The sequence below is a fragment of the Ambystoma mexicanum genome, chromosome 6q (genome assembly GCF_040938575.1).
Source record: "Ambystoma mexicanum isolate Mex_15411 chromosome 6q, UKY_AmexF1_1, whole genome shotgun sequence".
NCBI classification, from domain to species: Eukaryota; Metazoa; Chordata; class Amphibia; order Caudata; family Ambystomatidae; genus Ambystoma; species Ambystoma mexicanum.
This window is the reverse complement of record NC_090937.1, coordinates 1,210,098,663-1,210,115,291: the sequence shown is the minus strand read 5'-3', so window position 1 is coordinate 1,210,115,291 and position 16,629 is coordinate 1,210,098,663.

Sequence of the window (16,629 nt, the reverse complement as noted above, 5' to 3'; positions counted from 1 at the left end):
GCCTATTTCCTGGGTTGGGGCAAATCGGGAACTCATACATGGCAGACCCTAATTTGTTTCCTTTAGTGTCACATCACACACATAAAACGGCACAGAAGATGTTGTATAACCAAATAAATACCCATCCCTTCCTCCCCACTCGAGTCAGTGCACCTCTAGAGCACCATTTCTGAATGGGTTGGGTGTGGTTGAGTAGTCAGCTGAAGATCTCCACTACGTCCCCACAAGACCCAGAGAGGTGAGCATTACAAAACGTTAAGCCCATGGGTTTGTCTTGCACAGGCCTCATGGAGGCTTCTGAAGTAGAAATGCTAGCCAAGTTATTTCAACCGAGCTTAGGTTCATGCCTCAGATCAGAAACCAATTCTCTGCAGTGTGAATTAGTGGCCAATCAAGAATGAATGGAGGACCTTGCCACCAAGTCAACCAGGATCAAGCTGGGCAGACACCCTTAATTGGAACACATGTACCACCAGGGTATGCCTCTGGGTATAGGGTTCACTATCACTGCCATCCAGATACATACTTCAATACCGGTCCTGTTAACCCCTCCTGAGCATTTACTGAGTGATCGCCATAAATACGCCACATTTATCAATCAATGCAAGCTACATTACCTTGATGACCTAACTCAGGTGGCATTTGGATTATGGTACCTGAGGGGACATGCCATTAATTGGTCCAATCCACTCATTGATAGTGATGATCCACTGTTTCAAGACATCCAGGGCTTCCAGGGGGAGTTATCAAAAAAACTATTTGCAAAAAAGACTTGCGCAAACTATAGATAACGTGTTGCTGTCATTCAAACAAGGATCTCAAGATCTCCTGTCTTATATTACCACACTTATTTGGCTACCAGGTGAGACAGATGTGCTGGAGGAGAAACATACTACGTTGTTTCATCAGGGTTTACAGGGCGAATTAAAGGACGAGTTAGCCCAAGTGGTGAATAACCCAGAACAATGTTCCGACTTCATTGACCTGGTGTTACAACTTGATCACCGTTTATCTGATCGCAAGGCTGATCGTACTCAATATCAAAACTGTCCACTGTAAATCTGCCCTAAGGAGAATCCAACTCACCCATAGCAGAGAACTGCCTTCCAAACCAATGCAACTGGGTGGGTGTGCGTGGCCCATTATCCCAAGATGAACATGACCGATGACGCACAGAACAACTGTCTTTAATGCGGGAAGGCCGGACATTTCCTGCGTGGCAATGAGAAACCAATTTACAAAGCACTAGGAGCTTCAGACAGGGCACTGTCACCAACTGCGCTGGGAAACGAGGAGGCCCGACATGTTTAGAGACCTGTGAGCCAAGTGGGGAAAAGGTCCAGGCTCTCATTTCATCACCACAATTACAATATCCAGGTAACAAGAACAGAGACTATTCAGGATTGTGGCATACCTCGATTGTGGTGACACAGGTAATTACATGGATCTCAATTTAGCTATCCAACTATGTGTTCGTATACCGGTCAAGGCAGTTCCTGCCAATGTTCAGGCAAAGGACGGCACATGTCTGGTTTCAGGACAACATGCACAACGGAGCTAACAGTGTAATGTCATGATGAGAATCAAGAGACAACGATCTTTGACTTGATCAAGGCCCCACAGTTTGGAATCATTTTTGGAGTTCCTTGTTTGGAACACCACAACCCATGAGTACATGTTAAGAAGAGGACTCTGTCATTCCTGCCTTCCTGTAAAAAGACATGCTACATACGACACTCTGGAACCACTGTCTTGCACTGTTATATCACACCATCTTCGTGTGCAGAGCCTACAACAGGAATGGTTGAAGAATTACCATTTGAATACCAGATTTGCAAAGAAGTCTTTTGCAAGGAGTACCTTGCCCCCTCATCACTCTTGTCCCGGTAAGTCCCCATTCCGACTACTCGGACCCGGACTCCAAACTCGGAATGACCTCCATTGAGTTTCTGGGGTAAGGTCAGAGAATGCACACATAAAAGACTACATAGACTAGTATCTAGCCAATGGTTTTATCTGACCCTCAAAATGTCTAGCTGCTTCACTGTTGTTCAGAAGGGGACTTGAGTACATGTATATTCTACCAGGCTCTGAATCGCATAACAATCAAGAACTGGTATTCTATTCCACTCATGCCTGTGCTGTTAGATCAATTCAAGGATGCCACGATCTACGCAAAGCTCATTCTCCGGGGAGCCTACCATCTAGTTCATGTGAGAGATGAGGATGAGTGGAATACCACGTTCTGCACCAAATATGGGCTTTATGAGTATCAAGTAATGACCTTCAGTTCATGCAATGCACCCCAAGTGTTCCAATGTTTCATCAATGATATCCTTCACAAATTATTGGATGTTTGCTTAGTTGTCTACATCAATAACATATTGATTTAGTCTAAGACCATCAGTAAGCACATCAGGCATTTCAGTGCAGTATTGGATTGGCTATGGCAACACCAGAAAAATGCTCCTTTTCAGTAGGGTGGAGTTTCTTGGTTTCATTCTAACCCTTTAAGGGATCATATTCTAACCCTTCAAAACATCATATTGGATACTCGAAATGAGGAAACCATCTTGAAGTGGCCATCTTCAACCTCTGTCAAGGCTGTTCAGAGCTTCCTCAGATGTGCCAGTTTTTATCAGCGCTATATTCCAGACTTCTCTGAGATAGTACACCCTATCACCACATTGCTCTGAAAAAAATAAGAACTTAACATGGAGTCAGGAAATGGAACTATCCTTCTGTCCTCTAATGGATAGGTTCACTGGGGCCTGCATACTACAACATCCAAATCCTGAACAACCTTTCATGATAGAGTCTAACGCATCAAAGATCACCATGGTGGCTGTCTTATCACAAGGCAACCCAGAAACTGGCAATCTAGACCCAGTAAAAAATTACAAAATGTACAAAAGAAGAGATAAACTATACCATCACTGACAAAGAGTTATTAACAATCAGGCAGGCATGAAATGAATGGTGGCACCACCTACCCAGAGCGAAACATTCAATCACCATCTTTACCATTCGCCACAATTCGCAGGACCTGAAATCAGCATGGGCGTTGTCCGCTCGAGAATTGCATTTGGCGTTATTCTTTGCAGAATTCAACTTTATCATCACCTATCACCCATGAGACCATAATTGGAAATCAGACACTCTGTCTCAATTAGGACTTTCATAGGAGGAGGAAGGCGAATCATACATACTACTTGAGCCATTCCTGATCATCACAGTGGATAAAATCATTGGAGCCTTCCACTCAGAAGCCGTGACTACTTTGCATGCCAGCATTCACAATGCATTATCATTGCGTGATCTACAAACCAAGTTGCAAGTTGTTTGCACCCATATGCTGCAAGATGAGTTACCTTGTCATCAGAATAGGCTCCATGTCCCTGATTCAACCTTATGTGAGCAAATCATACATGGATACTATAATGCCCTCTTAATCGGACACCCCAGTGATGTGGCAGTATTGTTATGCTATGTTATGCTATGCTATTTTGCTATGCTAGGGTATGCTGCATCATGCTCTGTCATTCATTTAGGCCTCAGTTCCTCATTTTGCATCTCCCTCTACTTCCCTCTACACTCAGCTCCTCTGACATGCTCTAACCCCTTCTGATGCTGATGGGACCAAGACACTGCAACAAGGAGGCCGTCTATTCCATTTTCTCTCTACAAGTATAGCATGAGTATCATATGTGGTAGACAACAATAGTGTTCTGTGAATACTGCTTATCCATATGACAACACAATGTACCCATCACATGTCTCTGCAAGTGTTTGTGACAAGGTGGTCACAAGGAGATGTTGACAGCTATTGCCAAATGTCTGCAATGTCATGCCAAGTACCTCCCACCATTGTTCAAATGCTATAATATATCAGTCATTGGATATGATATGCTTATAACCTGCGCTTTAAGGGCTTCTCCTTTGGAGCTCTGAATGCCCACTGCCCGTCACTTGCCCTGCTGTATTTCCTAGCTTATCAGATGATAACTATGTATGCTGTGTATTTTCTATCTAATACAAGAAGCTTGGTTTATCCATAAGTCTGTGTTTAATCTTCTTATTTGCTGCAAGATGAGGCTGATGTCGAGGTGAACCTTGGAAAGGGGCACATCTTAGTTGCCACACCAGTATCATAAAAACGATCCAGAAGGTACAGCAACACTACTGGAGGTCCACATTGGTCCAAGATGTGGCACACTACATTGAACCCTGTGACATATAGGCCCAAAGTAAGACCCTGAAACAGAGACCATATGGGCCCCTTCAACCCTTGCCTCTACCTCCTACCCTGTGGCATTCTATGTTGATGGATTTTAGCACAGAACTACTGCGCAGCCACAGATATAACACAATCCTAGTGATGGTGAGTGATCTATTTATTTAATTTATTTATTGGGTATTTATAATGCACCTATACATCAAAATGTGTTTCAAGGTGCAACAAGACAAAGGGGGAGCAGGGATGAAGAAAAAACTAATATGGTCCTACTAGGCATTGTGCCATTCAGATCATGCAAGTACAGTAACAAGATGTGCAGGGAGAAGATAGGGGGAAGTGCCAGTCAGGGCAGAAAAGAGCCCATTGGTTAGGCAAGTGCTAATAGGAGGCCACGTGCACAAGTGACATGGGAAGGTATAGACTGCAAGGGAAAGAAGGGCCACATGCTAAGTGCAAGTGAATGGGGCTGTAAGTGCTCAATGGGGTGCAGGCCAAGCCAGTCTAGTGCAGGGGGAGGGGGCTCAGAAGAGCAAGTGCATGTTAGGGGAAAGGGGTGTCAGAGGAGACCAAGTACAGGGGTACACTAGTCGAGGAGGGCCTGGTGCGCTGTAAGAATCAGAAGGAACCAGGCAACCAGTCAATAAGAGGCAGAGGGGGACATTATCAGGGGAAGTGGGGAAGGAAGGAGAAAAAAAACGGAGGGTCTTGAGAAGCTTTCAGAACTTAAGGAGATCTGGCACAAGTATGAGAGGGGCAGGGAGGCCATTCCAGAAGGAGACCTGCAGAGGAGATAGATCTACCCCCCACCCTCTGCTTGGAAAAGCATCTGATCTGCAGAGGGCTGGAGCTAGAAGACTGAAGGGCTCTAACAGGATGGTATTTAGGGAGTTGAATATAGCAGGGTCCCAGGCCCCAGAAAGCCTTGTGGATGATGCAGAGGGGCTTGAACGTGATCCTCGCCGCAACTGGGAGACAGTGGAGAGATTCTAGAGCTGGAGAGGTGCGGCCCCTGGGCTTGAGGCCAAGGATAATTCTTTCAGTCCTATTCTGGATTAGTTGAAGGGGGAAAATTGAGGAATTAGGCAGATTGAGGAAGAGGCTGTTGCAGTAGTCCAGTCTGGAGAGGACCAAAGCTCTGGAGACTTTGGGGGTCATTCTGAGTATGGTGGTAGGGGGTTAACGGCACCGGTAAGGATGCCAGTGCCGTTAACCCCCTAACACCACATTCGTAGGTCCCTTTGCCGGTCCCACCAGGAATGGCTCATTCAACTAGCCACCCTTAGTGTGACCCGTTAAGGGACCATGGAGCTAATAACGGGCCTGCTATTTGCGGGCCCGTTACTAGCTCCTTCCCCATTCCCATTGAGCCCTATGGTGGCACAAATGGGAATGGGGAATGGTATTCGAAATGGGGACTTACTGGGTTCACATAGGTTGGAATGTCTCGGTAAGTCCCCATTCCAACTATTCGGACCTGGACTCCAAACTCGGAATGACCTCTATTGAGTTTCTGGGGTAAGGTGAAGAAAGGGAGAATGCCTCTAAGGAGGTGCAGCTGAAAGTGGGGCTTCTTGGCAAGGTCCATGATGTGGGAAGAGAAGGAGAGAGAGGAGATGAAGATGACACAAAGGTTTTTTTCCTCAGCGTAGGGTGAGGGGGGCTGATGGAGGGTGGCCAGAGAGTAGGAGAGAAGGAGGGAGCTGGGGTCCCAATGAGAATGCACCATGCCTGGATAACATACAGCCAGTCAGGAATGAGAGAGGAAGAACAGAAGGCAGTGGAGGGAAGCTTGAAGGAGAGCTGTTTGTTGTCCTCATAACACTGGAAGTTAGGAGAGAAGACAGAGATCAAATGGGATAAAGGGGCAAGGTAGTTTTTGAAGAGCCACAGCAAGAGGATAGAGCCCTGAGGGACACCAGAGTTGGGGAGTGTGATGGAGGGGTGAAAAGTGCCAAGTTGAAACTGTAAAGGACATTCATAGAGGAAGGAGGTCAACCAGTCCAGAGCCAGGTCTGTGATGCCAAGGGTATCACAGAGCCGATTTATAAGGGTGGCATGATTGACCATACCAAAGGCAGAGGAAAGGTCAAGAAGGTTGAGAATGGGGGGAGAGTTGGAATTGGGATTGGGGTGTTCATTTGTATAGTTTCTGTGCCTCTGGCTGCTCTGAAGCCAGACTGGTGGTTGTTGGGAGACAGCCAACAGATTCAGTGTGGTGAATACTTTGGGAGATGGACAGCTTCTCCAAGAGTGTGCACAGGATGGGGGTAATGGAAATAGGGCAGTAGTTAGCCAGACAGGATCTATTAAAAAGGGAATCCCCAATTCTCCGACACTAGAGTGCATATTTCTCCAACAGATTGTTTTCCTCCATGATTATTTCAGACAGAGGGAGTCAATGTGTTTCTCACTTCTGCCAACGTTGTTGTTCCCTAGCACAAATTGACGTCACCTGTCTGCTAATTATGACTCCCAAATTCACGAACAAAGCAAAAGTATGAATCATAATCTAGAACAATACTCACAGTGTATGCTTACACAAACAGGGTTAGAGTGGGTTAACCTCCGCTGGGTAGTGGTGTATGCTTATAATAACACCATCCACAGTTCCACTGGTTATACTCCTTATTATCTTCTGAGAACCCCAGAGTTTGACTCTACCAAGAAAGCCACCTAGATGCCAGTGGTTCACACATTAAAACCAACATCTGTCACACATTGACTCTGGCCAAAGACAAGTTGACCAATGGCAAAGAAATGCTCAAACAGTTTCAATATCAAAACCATTGTCCAAACTCCTGTGTTTCATTTGGGAGATACTGTATGGTAATCAAGAAGCTGTGGCTGAAGGGGCCCCGCAAGTTTCTACCAAAATATGTCAGCCCATATTCTATCACTGATGTAGTGAGCCTGGTGGCCATTCATCTACCATTACCACAGTCCATGCATGTACACCCGGTATTCCATTAATCTTTAGTAAAACCATTGAATCCCAACACTAGATTCTCAATGAAATGGCCTCCACCTGATATCATTAATGGAGATCCTGAGTACAACGTACACAAATCCTTGACTCCAAGGTTTCTAGAAAGATCCTCCATTATGTAGTCGATTGGAAGGGCTATGACATAATAGACAGGTCATCGGAACTTGCATCAGCGGTACACGTACCTCGGCTTGTAAAGTGCTTCCACACCCTGAGAAACCAGGGCCCAGAAGAGGGACTTTTAAGGGGGAGTGCTGTCATGATTTGGGCCATAATCCTGTGTTAAGTAGGGACAGGTGCCCCTATCCTCACCAAACATCCCACTGGGTAGCCTTGGGGCAGATATGGAGAAGCAAGCAATCCCAACCCCAAGAGACCACAAAGGCAATATTTACAATCCATCAGTGGGCCGCCTCGTTGAAAAACCAGAAAGCTGTGTGGCCCATAGCAACTAGAATATCAAGATCCCGTAAGATTACAAAATCTTGTGGTGGATACTACCATCTCAGATGCCATTTTGGGAAGAATGGATATTTAGGCCACGTCCATCCGTTACCTCAGGCTTAGTGTTTAGTAAAGCTAACGCACACCAGTTAGCACTCAAATTCCGAAGAGGAAACTGGACTACAACCTCTTCCCTGGACACGGGAACCACCACAGCCATATTTCCTGGACACCAGAACCACCACAACCACCTTCCCTGGACACTGGATGCACCACTGGATGCACAACAAGCTTTCCAGCAGCGCCTGAAAGAAGAAAAGAAAAGTGAGTTATCAGTAAATGTCAAATCAGGGTGGTTACTATTGCTGACCGTCAGGTACTTCCATGTTGGTACTGAAGATACCACACACCCAACTGGGCCAACTGGCAGTTGACTATCACTGCAACCTGCCAGAAAAAGGAAAGAGACCTCACTATTTCTTATAGACCTATCAAGGAAAAGATGATAAGGAACATTCAGAGAGCAGGCAAGGCTCCCCATGAGCAATACAGAGCAATAAGAGTTTAAAAGCCAATGAGGCAAAGCACATTGGAGAAAACCTCCTGAGAGGCAATGACATTACAAAGAACCTTTGAAGCCAACTGCAGCTGGTCTGAGTCAATGGGCCAGTGAAAGAACTGGGCCTATGCTGCTTCAACATCCATGAACAGATTTCCTGGGTTGTGGCAAATTGGGAACATCTACCTTGCATTCCCTAATTTCTCTTTGTTTTATTTAGTGTCACAACACACACATCAAATGGCACAAGAGAAGTCACCTAACCCAATAACTCCCCATCCCTTCATCCCCACTCAAGTCAATGCACCTTCAGAGCATCCTTCGTGAGCGGGTTGGGTGTGGTGTGGTTGTCAGCAGAAGGTCTCCATGGCGTTGCCGCAAGAGCCAGACAGGTGGGCGTTACAGTATGAAAAGCTATTTTACCCATCTTTAATATCACATTGGGAAAGAGGAGCGGTTTTGAGGGGGCAGGTCAATGTATGAGGTTGCCTAGCGAGATCTATTGAGGTAGGCATTTACTAGTGAAGTAGCTAATATGCTTATGAAATGATTGATTGGTCTTCAGTAGACTTTGGTGCAAGAAAACGGTGGCTGCATATTCATTCATAACCTTTTGCATATTAAGTGTATTTTGTGCAGTGATTATAAAGTTAGCAATGTGCATTACTTATTTCTCATAATGAAAAGATTTACACTGTATATGAGAGTGTAAGAACAGTCTTACACTCGCAGTTTCTGAATACTCACAAGGCATAGTAGGTTCACCCTTTTTTCCTTTTCCCACCACTGTTTTAAATATTTTTGTGTATCTTTTTTAATGTGTTTTATTCCCTTGTTCCCTCCATTTGCCACCTGGGCGCTTTGAAACAGAATTTACTTGCTGCATAAGCGCCTAACAAGAGAACAATACATACGTAAATACATTGAGTGTTACTGAGAATCTTGTCAGAAGCATTTAAACATGATGTGTGGGACATCTATTTGAAGTACTGTATTTTGATATGATATATTGTGGCTTTTTTAATACAAATGGGTTGGTGGAAGGTTAGAGCAGGGCATCATCAATAAAATATATGTAACATTAGCAAACCACTCCTGTCTGGATGACCGAGGGGGCTATTGCAAGTTCTCTTTACTGATGTGTAGTGACGGGTGTATGCATTTTTCTATCATTATTCCTTCCGTAGCTCTACTATGGGGACTAGGAAACTGCTCTAGTTGCAGAGCCAAGGCATTGGCCCTCATTACGACCCTTGCGGAAAGCGACTGACCGGAGCGCCACAGCGTAAATAGCGTTTCCGCCATTGTACGAAGGAGCAAAGTGCGGCCCATTCCGACCCATCGGGCACGAACACCACGCCACGGCGGAAGTGCAAAGTCCGCGATGGCGGAAATGACCCCAAAACGGCCCACACCGCTGCCGTACGGCGCCCTAGGTGCAATACCGCCACCCCTCTTAGCGGTCACCGCAGTGTGCGCCTACCGGAAAGTACGGTGCCCGGAAATATACGGAAACGGAAGTTAAAACATGGGCCCGGAACGGGAAACATCCCGGCGTACACCTATAAAAACACCAAAACAACACAACCACTAAAATCACTACCCTGAAACACACCCCAACCCGTCAACCACCCTAGCGAAACCAAGAAAAATGGGAAAAGTAGCGAAGAAAGCGTGCGACCGCAAGCGGCAGGTCCACTTCTCCCGTGAGGAACTCACCGTGCTAACAGAGACCCTCCAGGAGAATGCTGCCGTCGTCTTCTCCACGCAAATGACCAGGACGGCACTTGCAAACAAGAAGGCCATATGGGCTCTGGTGGCACAGCGGGTAAGTGCGGTGGGGACCGCACCCCGCACCCCACAGCAATGCCGCAAGCGATGGGACGACCTGCGGATACGCGTCCGCAGCATACTCTCTGCCAACCGCAACATTGCCACAGCCACCGGGGGAGGTCCTGAATCACCCATCAAGTTGACCCCCTGGGAAGAAATCTGTGCCTCCACCATCGGAATGGAGAGCATAGAGGGAGTCGGAGGGATGGAGAAAGGAGTGCAGACATCCGAAGATTCAGGTAGGTGGGCCAGATAAAACAATGCCAAATCCACACAGTCCATCCATGTGAAGTACCATGCGTCCACATAGTGCAACAGAAACACATGTCCAGGAGAACGTCCACACACATCGGCCTGAAAGCGCACGTCAAAACCCACAATAAATACATAAATAATTAAAAACCCCTAATACACGCACTACACGTGCAGCAGGCACACCCTAACTGCAGGCTGCCAAACAACGGCACCCTCACTCCACACACAAATCAAAGCACCTCCAAGACCCCGACCCAAATCACCCTCAGGTACCACCCCAATGCATGTGATACAATGCCATTCCAATTCCCACTGACCCATCAATAACCCTCGCCCTCCTTTACTCCACCACAGGGTCCGATCCAAACGACGAGCTACAGGACACCCCTACCAGCACACCTGCAAAGAGGGCCAAGACCAACGGCCAGAGACCCTCCACCTCAGCTGCACGCATCAAGACACGGCAGCAGCACAAATCAGGTGGCAGCACAGAGGAGGGAACATCAACAGGCACCCCAGCAGCCAGCATGGCCACAACACCACCACCACAGGTCCCCCCAATGGATGCCACAGAAGGCACTGCCTCTGGTGGCAGCAGCACCATAGGTGACACCCCATTGATGGCAGCATGCTCGGACACAGAAGACGGGGATGTCGAGGTCAGATCCATCCATGACCTGTCCCAATCCCCCTGTCTGTCCCCTCCCGTACAACATGAGGATACCACGCAGGTGCAGCCACAAGACGACGACTGGCCATCCCCCACAAGCCCTGTGGCAAGGCAACATGAGGACAACAGCCCCTCTGTGACACCACCGCAAATGGCCATGGCCCAGCAGAGGCAACAGTCCCTCGACAAGTTAATCGTCCAACAGCAGCAAATGGCCACACTCCTCAAGGGCCATGCCGATGAATGTGGGGGCACCAAGGCAGACATAGAAACATCAACAGAGACACTTAGTGCAGAAATGGAGAGAGGTACAGAGACGCTAAGGGCACAAATTGAGAGTAGCACCGAGAGCCTGAGAGTCCAAATGGAGAGTAGCACCGAGAGCCTGAGGGGGGAACTGCATGCGACGTCCAAAGACGTATGTGCCGAACTTGCCGCAGTGCGCCGTGTGCTCACTGAGCTCTCGCAAACCCTTAGGGACATGCATGGACGTGAGCAGGCAGACACATCATCCGTTGCAAGTTCCGTCCAGGGCAGCCCCCAACGTAGATCTGGAAGGAACCTGCGCTCCACAGGCAGGGGTGCCCCTGATACCCGCAGAGGGGGCATGCAATAGCGACAGCCCACTGACAATGAGCATCTTTGGACACTGGTGTTCGGGGGGGAGGTAGGAGGGTGGAGGGGGTGTGTTGGGCTCACTTGGGTGGCGGGTCGATAGGGTGTTCAACATGATATCACATATGCCATAAAAAGTGCACGATCAACCAATGAGAAGTGTGGACATTGATCTTTGTGTACTAGGCCATCATAGGCGTACAGTCCATATTGTGCATGTCCCAGACACACGCAGTGCCACGAGTCCCGTGTCCATGTATCAGCCACCAGGCGTGAGTGCTAGAAGCATACATCAATGAGATGCTGACGAATGTCACGGGCCTCCGGTGCCTCGCAGACTCCATGAGGTGCTGCCACATCCCCACCCTCATCATGACCATCATCAGGTGCTTGCAGTTCTGCGTCAGGGGGCATGGGCACATTTCTACGTACGCACATGTTGTGGAGCTTGACACATGCCATCACCATCTTTGCAACCTTCTCATGGCGGTACAGGAGTGCCCCGCCAGACCTGCTGAGGCAGCGGAAACGGGTCTTCAGTAGGCCGAATGCCTGTTCAATGACTACACGGGTACGTGAGTGGGCATGGTTGTAGTCCTCCTCATGCTGGTCCCGTGGGTTCCGGACTGGTGTGAGGAGCCATCTCTTCAGTGGATATCCAGCATCACCTGTATGTGGACGAGAAACGTATGATGTGGAATGCCATTGATACGTACGCACACCCCCCCCCCCTTCCTGGCAGGTCATTGACAATTCACATACCCCACATCATCATGCATGTAATGAGACTCACCGAGTAGCCAGGATCTGTTCCCTGCGTGTCGCTCCATGTAGCGTGGTATTGTAGAGTTCCTCAAGACCATAGAATCATGGGTTGATCCAGGGAATCGGGCACAACAATGTGTAATGATCCTGTTGGAGTCACACACCATCTGTACATTCAGGGAATGAAATTGTTTTCGGTTGCGGTACTGGGCCTCCATGGCATGTGGGACGACCAATTCAACATGGGTGCAGTCGATGGCACCAATGCAACCCGGTATGCCGGCAAGTGCATGGAATCCCACTTTTGTGTTGGTTATTTCCTGCTCCGAGCGTGGTAGAGAGATGTAGTCGTCTGCGTGCTTCAGGAGGGCATCGAGCACTTGCAATAGTGTCCGTGAGAACAGTGGCTGAGAAATGCCATGCAACTGTCCGACTGTGTGCTGGTAGGTGCCTGTGGCCAGGAAGTGGAGTACAGACACCACCTTCAGTAGGGGTGGGATGGCGGTTGGGCTATCTATCATGCTGACAAGGTCAGCCTGTGTCATGTCCACAATGGCGGCTATGGTGTCCCGGTCCAGACGGTAGAGGGTGTGGATCTGCTCATCAGTGAGGTTGAACGGATGTGCTCGGAGGCGTTGAATTGCGGGCTGCCTGCGTGGTGGTAGTGGCTGTGCTGGTGGGCCTTGCTGGCCCTGCCTTGGCCTCCTCCTCCTCCTGCGTCTCCTCCGTGCGGCTGGTTGTAGTTGGTGTTCGTCTACTTCTTGGAGTCGGAGCACTTGCAGTGCTATCAGGTCCCCCAGGGCCAACATCGCGAGTCCTGCCGGTAGCATTTCGGTGTGGTTGTGGGAGGAGACTGGCTGTGCAATTTATGTGTTTTCAGGCTGTATGGCCTCCATCTGTGGTGATTGATTCCACCTGTGCAAACTGCTCTCCCCTTTGGCCGAGCACGTCCCGCGCACAACGCTGCAATTCGGGGAATTGTATCTTGCTATTGCAATCATGTTTTTGTACCCGATGGCCGTGTAAGATTGGTTGATATGTTCATTCTGCTGTGGTCCCATTGTTTCACATACTATCTGTGCAGTCGCGAACAGACTTGTGAGGGGTCAGTGGGACGTAGTACTCGAGTAACGGTGGGCCCTCATGCATCACTGTACCGAGTTGCAACGACGGGCGGGGCGTCCCATTCGTGGGTGAAGGCAGTTGCCATTTTCACACACAGCCGCACTCGATGGAATAATTAGTGATTTCAAACGGCCACAGATGCCTTTTCGACGTGATGTTGCAAATGAGGAATTCGAAGGGCGGCGCTTTCGGTTTCCAGCTAGCGGCGAGGAGATGCCCACAGGTCTGACTGCAAATGTAACGTTCTATTGTTCTATGTCCTTGAGACAGGGCCCATGGCGAGGGAGCAATGATTGATATGAATAGTTTGGGATGCGCAATAGCTACGTGGGCGATGAGGCCGTCCGTTCCCAAATACATGTTACTTCACAACACTGGAATTACGGGCTGGGGCACTGTGGATTTAGCAGGCTGCATAACGCACAGACTCAATGGATGTTTCTAATGTTATGTGAGTAATTATTCAGGCATTTTGATCCCGGGATGAGGGAATGATGGATGGATGCATGGGCAGGTGATTTGATACAGAGTTTGCCATGTACAGGGCTTCTTGGGATCTATCCGCCTCCCCTACGCTATGTGATGCAGGGCTGCCATAGTGGGACCATCGTCCATCTGGCCTTGTTGAGCCCTCCTTGTCTCGAGGCGCCCTCAGACACTCGTTTGTGATGGTGTTTGCACCTCGATATAGATGGTTATGAGTCGCAAGTGGTTTTGGGGTGGTGATGTTCCTTTGGAGTGGGCTAGCATGCATATGGCTGTGGATTTCGTGTGATCATTGAAGTGAGTTGTTGGTATGTAGTTCTGATGGCCATTCTGTTCTTTTTCTTTTCTTTTGGTTGACAGGTATCTCCTCCCCTTTTGCCACTGCCATCTGTATGCCACTCCTGCAGATGGATTTTACTCCCGACACCTGCTGCTTCGTGTTAATCAGTGGAGCAGCATTACGATCTTATGGGACGATCGCCAATGGGCCACATGCCCTTACGCAGTACTGGTGGCTCGGAGCAACATTTCGGCCTTTCAGCTGGACTAGTGCCTCCCCATTGGGACGGCCCTGCGGTTCTGTGCGCTTCCATGTTGCCTTTTCGTACGTGAATGTGGCTCTGTGTACCATGGGGGAACAGGGCGACACACAGGTAGTGGCTGGTCATTTCTTGCGGAAGCAGCCCACAATGGTGATTGGTGTTTTGGAGTTCATGGCCTGATGGCTGTATGTGCTTTGTGATTTTGATGTGCATTAAATTTCTATTCTGATTTGGCCCGTGTAGCGTTTTTCTTTGCAAGTGATGTGGCATATGCCTATTTGGGGGGCGATGTATTGTGAGGAGATCTGCACTGGGTTCCAGTTCGGGGTTTAGTTGCGTGGTACTGTGCTGTGCGCGTTTGCCTACGAAGCCCAGTGAGGTCAGGGATGGGGGCTGCCAATATGCCAGTTTGAATGTTGTCATGCTCAGGGGCGGGGGATTGGGTTTTGTGTAACAGATGCCGGTCAGCCAGGTGAACTGGTTGAATGATGTGGTTTTCGGAATATTGCTGGTCACAGGTGCCTGTGTTTGCGTGCGTTTCTTGGTGGGGGACTGTGGTCATGTCCATTGGGATGGCTTCTGTATTCGTGCCATCTGTGCCCTGCAGCTCCCATTGGCCCCTCTTGTGTTTCTTTTGTTCGTTGGCATGCATGGGTGACTTGTACATTTCAATGGTTGCATTGTGGCTTCATTGCACCTACGGGGAGTTGTACTTTGTGGGCAGGGAGCGGTGTACAGGCACTCAGTGGGGCCGTTTACGGTTGATTCGCGATGCCGTACTTCTCGCCATGGCGGAATGGTACATTCCGCCATGCCTGATGGCGTTAGGTACATGTCCGCTAGGGTCGGAATTGGCGTACCGTTGCACCATGGTGGTGTTTGCGGTTTGGCATGGCGCGCGCGCGCGTGCTTGGTGCAGTTAGCGTTGGCGTTCACTACGGTGTCGCTAATGGCTTCGTACTTTGCGGTGACGGGTCATAGTCGCACCGAGCGCTATTCGATGGCGGTATTGCATTTCCGCCATCGTTTTTCGATTTCCGCCAGGGTCGTAATGAGGGCCATTGTGTGATATACCTTTTCACTGTTACGATCTCCAATCCTTCTCTCCACTTACCTTTGCAAATTCAATTTCCTGCACTTTTCATCCTATTGCACTCTGTACTACTCTCTCCTATGAGCTAGACACCACAGCATTACTTATAACACCCTCTCCTTTACCTTGGATTCTCTTTCCATTCTGTCCCTTATTTCCTTCTTGTGAACCTGCTCAATCTTGGCTCTCCCCTTCCCTTCTCTCCCTTCTCTTCCTTATGTAAATTCAAGCACTGTTGGAAAAAAAAGTGTGTTCTCAAGCTCACCTCTTATATCCGTCCGCTCTCCACATCTCGCACGACACCCTGCTTATCAATGCCAAAACAACAGGACTTTTCTTCTCGTATTTTTTCTCTCACAACACCCTCTCCAACTATATAACTTGATTAATAAACAACGTTCTCCCCTTGCTGATCACTCCATCATCTACACTCTCTTCTGCAGACTTTGCTTATTTCCTTACCCCTAAAGTCTCCACTCTATGATCTTCCTGCTGCAGCTCCACTTCCTCCCGCCCGTCATCCCCTTTTCTGGTCCTAAGCCTCCAACAGTGTTCCCCTCATTCCCCCTCCTCAAGTACTTAATTTGTAAGAAATTATGTGCCAGGGCCCAAATGTTTTCTTGCATGGGTAGAGGGGACGCTCCCTACTGTTGACACCACCAATTGTTGTTCCGTCCAGTGTCACGTGGCTAATCCATACAGTATCAACACATTTGGTGTTAGAGCTCAAACTGGTTCATTGAGGGTGAAATTAACATAACATATTAGTTGCGTCTTGAAATAAAATACATTTTTAAGTGTTTCTTTAAAACACATCATCGTTAACATTTTGCTATAATCCTATCAGTGTCAAGTGGAGCATTTTAGCCCTCTAACCACAGGAAAAAAGAGCAAGCATGCTTTTCACCTATGGTAAATTAAAGGGAACAATTATTAATGAACTGATGAGTTGCCTGTCAAACACTGCTGCAAAATCGTCTTGTATAGTTTGGTACTCATGACTGGCTCTTCTGTTCGGT